The sequence below is a fragment of the Odocoileus virginianus genome, chromosome 2, assembly GCF_023699985.2.
Source record: "Odocoileus virginianus isolate 20LAN1187 ecotype Illinois chromosome 2, Ovbor_1.2, whole genome shotgun sequence".
NCBI classification, from domain to species: Eukaryota; Metazoa; Chordata; class Mammalia; order Artiodactyla; family Cervidae; genus Odocoileus; species Odocoileus virginianus.
This window is the reverse complement of record NC_069675.1, coordinates 19005411-19011410: the sequence shown is the minus strand read 5'-3', so window position 1 is coordinate 19011410 and position 6000 is coordinate 19005411. Positions and strand designations below refer to the sequence as shown.

Sequence of the window (6000 nt, the reverse complement as noted above, 5' to 3'; positions counted from 1 at the left end):
ACTCTCCATCATCAAATAAGTGACTATGATACAATTGACAGTCGAAGGTTACATAGTCACAATTCTTTCTGGAAAGATTTGAGATTTTGAAATTTGAGGTGTCATGATCAGAGTACAATATATAATAACATGTTCAGGTCCTTGTAGTCTGACTAACTATATTAAAAATAAAACCAATAAGCATAAAACTGTTCAGTGATTTTATCCTGCAATCGAACACATGAAGCTACTAGTGTAGAAAATGTTGCAGTGATGGTTTCTGAGTCCTCTGTCAGTTGAGGATCTGTGCAGTAGGATCTTCCTTTGATGAAATGCAAAGGAATTTACTCGATAGCCATAGAATTCTTGTTCTTTTTAAACTCTTTGTCGTTAAATCCCTCCACAGACTGAAGCTCAGCAACTTCTCTTTCCCTGTGCTGCCTGAAAAGGAGGAGATATGGAGATGTAAAAACTCTAACTGCTCAACATGAATAATAATAGCTATTATTTGTTGAGCATTCACCATGTGAATTTTTTTAAGGTGTTTTCTATGTGCTAGCTCATTTGATCTTTATACAAATCGTGGGGGAAGGACTACCACAAACCAAGTTAACAGATGATGAGATGAGACTTGAAGCACATAGAGGTTAATTTGCCCATGGTCACACAGGTTGATAAACGGTAGGCTCATAACGCATCCTCAGGCATCCTTAATGCCCATTACAGGTTTAGTTCATTAGATGTTTTTTTTTTCATTTAATACTCATAAAAATTCTATAGGGTAATTATCTCCCCTTATTTTATAGGTAAAGAAACAGATTCTCAGTGAGATTAAGCAGCATGCACTTGCTAAATGGCAGAGCCTAGGTTGGACTCTGTCTTCAAAGTCCTGCTCCAACCCTTACCTTCCAGTTTGCTCTTCAGGGCTGGGGAAGCTCCCAGGTTGTGAGTGAGGGAGTCCGCATGCATCTCTAATTTCACTGCTTTGCTCAATGCTGGTATGAAATGAATTTTAATACTGGCTCTCTACCTAGGTCTGTAGCACCTTTATTCTTTCTCAACCACCATTTTAAATATATCATAGCTGATTTTTCACTATTTCAAACAGAGGTTTTAAATGAATACTTAACCAGAATGAAATCCAGAAGGACATTGGCACATTACTTCCTCTTTCTTGGGGGAATATATATTTGCAAGCACAAAGATAAGCAGGAATTATTGTGGATGAGCCAGGTAATTTGTTTTTTATTGCAAATTACCTGATACTAATCTTTAAGGGCACCATATGAAATCCTAGGTAGAACATGGGCAGTAACCTCTCCCTTTAGTTATATTTTTCTAATTCTCCTTTTAGCTGAACTCACCTTATGACACCTCTCTTTTATTATACACTATGTTATAATATATATGCACATATATATTTGTATACATACATACTTGTAAATATATTTATCTGCATATATATTGATAACATAATATATAATCAAATAGTAAAGTATATAAAGCCACATATAAGTGCAAGTAAAGAAAAAGGAAGTGTTATATGGAATAAATACAGAAAGCTATAAAAAATAAGGGTGAATTGCCTGGCCCAGAGCTGGTATTTAGTAAATGATAGATATCATTCAGTTCAGTTCAGTTCAGTTCAGTTGCTCAGTCGTGTCCGACTCTTTGTGACCCCATGAACCGCAGCACGCCAAGCCTCCCTGTCGTGGCTTTATATCCAGACAGAAGACCTCGGTCTTCTCAAAGTTTATTAAGGGGAAAGGAGGATGTGGAGAGCCCAGGGGGATCTTATATATACTCAGTCCACAATAAAACGTGCTAAGTAACCCGAGAATCATCCATCAAGGCTATCAGAGCACAGAACAATTATTTAGAGCCTGCAAATTAGAGAAGACAGTTTGAAGGTATAACAGTTCACTCTAGTCTAGAAGAAGACCAACTAAAATCTCCAGATACGGAGGGTCTGAACTAGAGTAGAGAAGGACATTTTAAAGAATATATCAAGAGCATCGGTGCTGAAAAAGAAACAGACCCTGAAGCATTTTTTCCCATACCTATTTTACTAACTCTGTATTGGCACCTAAATGCTTTCTAAATTTGTCACTTGTTTTAAGGTCATGGAAAAAGACAGAAAAATAAAATAATTTTGCAATAATCACATTACATAAATTAAAACGAGCTCAAGTGTTTTTTGTGGTTTTTTTTTTTTTCCAAATGACTATTTCTTCCAGCGGGGCCTTAACAAATCATGTTTTTCTGCATTTTGGATTCTGAATCAGGATGCTCTGCTACTAAGTCACAGCAGAGTTGACTCTCTTTGCTTCTATTAGGTAACATATGTGAATGGTTATGTTGTTAATATTAAGGAAGGGTGGGGTGTATGTGGAATAAATCTAGGACAACATTTGCAACTACAGTCACAGAAGACAAAGACTAAGCTCCCAATTTTCAAAAAACACTGCCAGGAAGAAAAATCTTTTTCCATCTTAGTCTGATTATATTTTCTCTCAAGTATAAAAATCTCACATTTACTTAATATACCTAATCTTTATCCCATCAGTCTTCTTGGAATAAGAATGGAACATCTTGAGAAAATTGTAGTTCATGTTAAGCAAAAAAATTACAGGTACAGATAGTCTTAAATGTATTGTTGAAAGACTCACCTAGAATGGAGGAGATGATTTTATTTCTAAAAAGAGAAGTGAAAAAGTGGAAATGAAATGAAGATATACATACATATATGGGTATATGTATGTATATATACACGTGTGTGTGTGCTAATCATGTTTCATTCTTTGTGACCCCATAAATGGTAGCCAGCCAGGCTCCTCTGTCCATGGAATTTTCCAGGAAAAATACTGGAGCAGGTTGTTATTTCCTACTCTGGAGCATCTTCTTGAGCCAGGGATCAAACCCGCATCTTCTGCATGCTGGGCAGATTCTTTACCACCGAGCCAGCCGAGAAGCCCCATACACACACACACACACACACACACACACACACACGCATTTGCACCTCTATAAAATAGCAAGTTGCTTCATTTAGAAAAGTTACTTCTAGAAAGGGTAACTTCTGTCTCTTTAAGAACCACGAGTGAAAATGGAAGTCACTAGTAAGAAGGGACTGGCTGTAAACAGGTCCAGTGAGCTCCTGGGAGTCTTGCTGAGAGAGGGTATTTGGGGTTGGACTAAAACATCAGTTGGGAAGAGAAGGGAAGAAAAAGGCAAAGTTAAGTAAGAGCCTAGGTATGTTTTTAATTTTAAACATAACATTGAGTGGATTTACTTTCAATTTTAATGCAAAAGAATAGCAGAATAATACTACATATAAAATATAATTAGATTGAATTAGATATTACTGAATGTGAGACATGTAGTATCTTTGAATTCCCCAAAATTTAAAAATACAGCTTCAGAGTAGACCAGAGTTATACACAATTTTACTTGCCCCATCTTTAATATAAATTATTTTTAAATTCCCATTTAACTTTAAAGCCAGGGACATCCAGTAAGATTGATGACTTGGAATAAAAAGGAGGGACCCACTTAGCTTTTTTTCTTCCTAATCTCAAAGACTGTCCTCGACCTCTGCACTGGATGGATGAATTATTGCCTGCAACCCATCCGCTTCTTTCAGTATATTTTACTTAAGTACTCTGGGGATGAAATTTGGACTAAACGAGGACTAGGTCGTTTCTGGGACTATGTGTGTCAGCTGTTCACGATTTTCTCTCAGGCAAAACATGTTTAATTTAACACGTAGGGTATTTTCCCTCTAGATATCCTTCCACCCCCGTCTCTCCTCACCTGGCATTGTCACTCTTGTCAATGCCACATGGAAACCTAGGTTCCAAGATTCTTGGGGGCACTTCGCTCTGATGATAGGGGACACACTCAAGTTTAAAGATGGACAAGTAGGATACACAGAACATTCTGAAGACAGAGCCGGTGTACTCTGCTTTAGGCGAAGGGCTCTGGATGTATCTGCCTAGGTGTGGAACACCCTGGGAAGCAGTGCCAAGCGGCCACCCGGCGGCTAAGCACTGGGGAGGGAAACAGGGGGAGCAGTGAGAAGACACCTCAGTGTGGAAACTGTTCTCTGCTGTAGACCCCTTACAAGTTCCGGACTTGTCACCTCCTGCCCCCGTGCAACCATCATCTACATCAGAGCGGACGACAAAAGAGAAAAAGGCAGTTCAGTAGCAATAATGGGTATCAAGTACAGGGCGTAACTGGAATAGGTAGACGGTCGCGCCCCGCTCCCCAGCGCTCACGGAGACGCCAGGACCTCGGAGGGTGCAGAGCGAGCCCGAAAGCACAGGAGCTCCTGTTGCTCCCGCGCCGGGTCAAGCCAGTGAGCCACAGCCCCACGCGGCCACCACGGCTTCGAGCTCGCGGGGAGACTACAGCTCCCGGCAGGCCCCGCGCCGGCCGCGCGCCCCCGCCCCTCGCGCGCCCCCGCCTCGCACGCCCCGGCCCCCCGCCCTCGGGCCTCAGGACGGGACGGGGCGGAGGGAGGGAGGGAAGAAGGGGCGCCTGTGGCGGGCGGGATTCCGCGAGGCGCGTGAAGCCTCGCTGGCTCCTGGTCCAGGACCCAGACGCTGGCAGGCTTGGAGTTTCTCACGACCGGCCGAGCCAGGCTCTGTAAGTAGTCGCCTCGGGGAGCGCGGAACAGACACCGAAAAAGTTAGCGCCGCCGCGGCCGCCGCTTTGTTCTCCCGGCCCGTCGGGTGAGGCGGCGTTGGCGGCGGCCGCCCCTCCCCCACCCGCCCGCACGCGGCGGCGACGACGAGGGCGGCGGGACTCGGACCCTGCGCCGGGCTGGGCGGCGGCCGCCGGGGCTGGGCGGGAAGTTGGCGGAGCGCGCGGCGGGAGGAGCGGGCGGTGGGCGCCCCGGCGAGCGGGGGCGCCGGCGCGGCCGCCAGATGGGGCCAAGTTCCGGCGAGGGCGCCGACGCCAACTTGGAGTCACGGTACGCCGGCGACCACCGCGCTCAGCCCCTCGGTCTCCATCTCTTACCGGATCCCCCCTCCCCCCCGCAGCTAGCTCCAGACGCCAGACGGGCGGCACTCACGCTGCCGAATTTGGGATGAGCCTTTCCCTTTTCTTTACACCGCTTTTCCTTGCAGCCGTCTCAAAGGGTTGAGTCGTTGGTGCTTAGGGAACGTAAGCCCCCACCTCAGTTTCCTGACTCTTGTTTAGTTTTGCAAGTTGCCCCGTTGTTCCGAGTCAGTCTCACCCCCGGGAGGTTTTTCTTAAGATGAAACACTGAGGAGAGCGTCTCTTTCTTTGAGCAATAAAATAACCACAGACTATTCGATTGCCTGTTGGAGATTTTATTTGAAGTCAGAAGCAGAGGCCTTGCCGTGTGCAGCAGGCACGAATATAAATCGAGCGACGGCATGTGTGAGAGCTGCAGACTTTTCCATACACAGATTGATGGCTTGGACGTAACTGTCTCTTCAACCACACCCATCCCCACAGGAAATAAGACTATCAGTGTCATCTTTGATTAGGAAGGATAAGTTACACCCTGAACTTGGTTAGACACAGCCTTAATGAGCTGTGGAGGCAAATGAAAACTTTTAAAAGACCGTAATTTGTACTCTAGAAACTGTTATATTACTCTTACACTGCTTCTACTTTGTACTCACTGCTTCAGTTTTTCAAGTTTTAGCGGCTGTGATTTTGCTTAGATCAAGATTACTTACCCAAGTTGAATGCAGCGAGGGTGGGGGAATTTCTTTGGATTCGTTGCCCCGAACGGGTCTAGGCCAGGTTTACTTAATAGGGGAGCCCGCTTCTCCCTCCTGTTAGCATCTGGATTCAGAGCAAGCATGGACATTTCAGCCAAAAAGTTTCACGTTTTAATAAAAGTATGTAAAACGTGTCACAGAAGCCTTCGTGTTAGGTTTTGCTTCAGTAGGTCATGTAGATGGTGGTCGGCCTGATCAGAGGAACTTCGTTTGACAAGCCAGTTTTCCATCCTAGGTTAAGAATGTTGACTTGTTTATT

General features: G+C 44.5%; 1 protein-coding gene across 2 annotated transcripts in view; it reads left to right on the top strand.

Annotated features, from left to right (window-relative positions):
* Positions 1 to 4495: 4495 nt before the first annotated feature.
* The window catches only part of PRKD3 (protein kinase D3), an 85134-nt gene continuing 83629 nt past the window's right edge, over positions 4496 to 6000 (top strand). Inside the window, exon 1 of one of the 2 annotated variants that reach the window (XM_070476864.1) lies at positions 4496 to 4629. The gene's annotated coding sequence lies outside the window, so the exon portion shown is untranslated. The remainder of the gene's footprint in view (positions 4630 to 6000) is intronic. The other variant, XM_070476855.1, reaches the window with a different exon arrangement.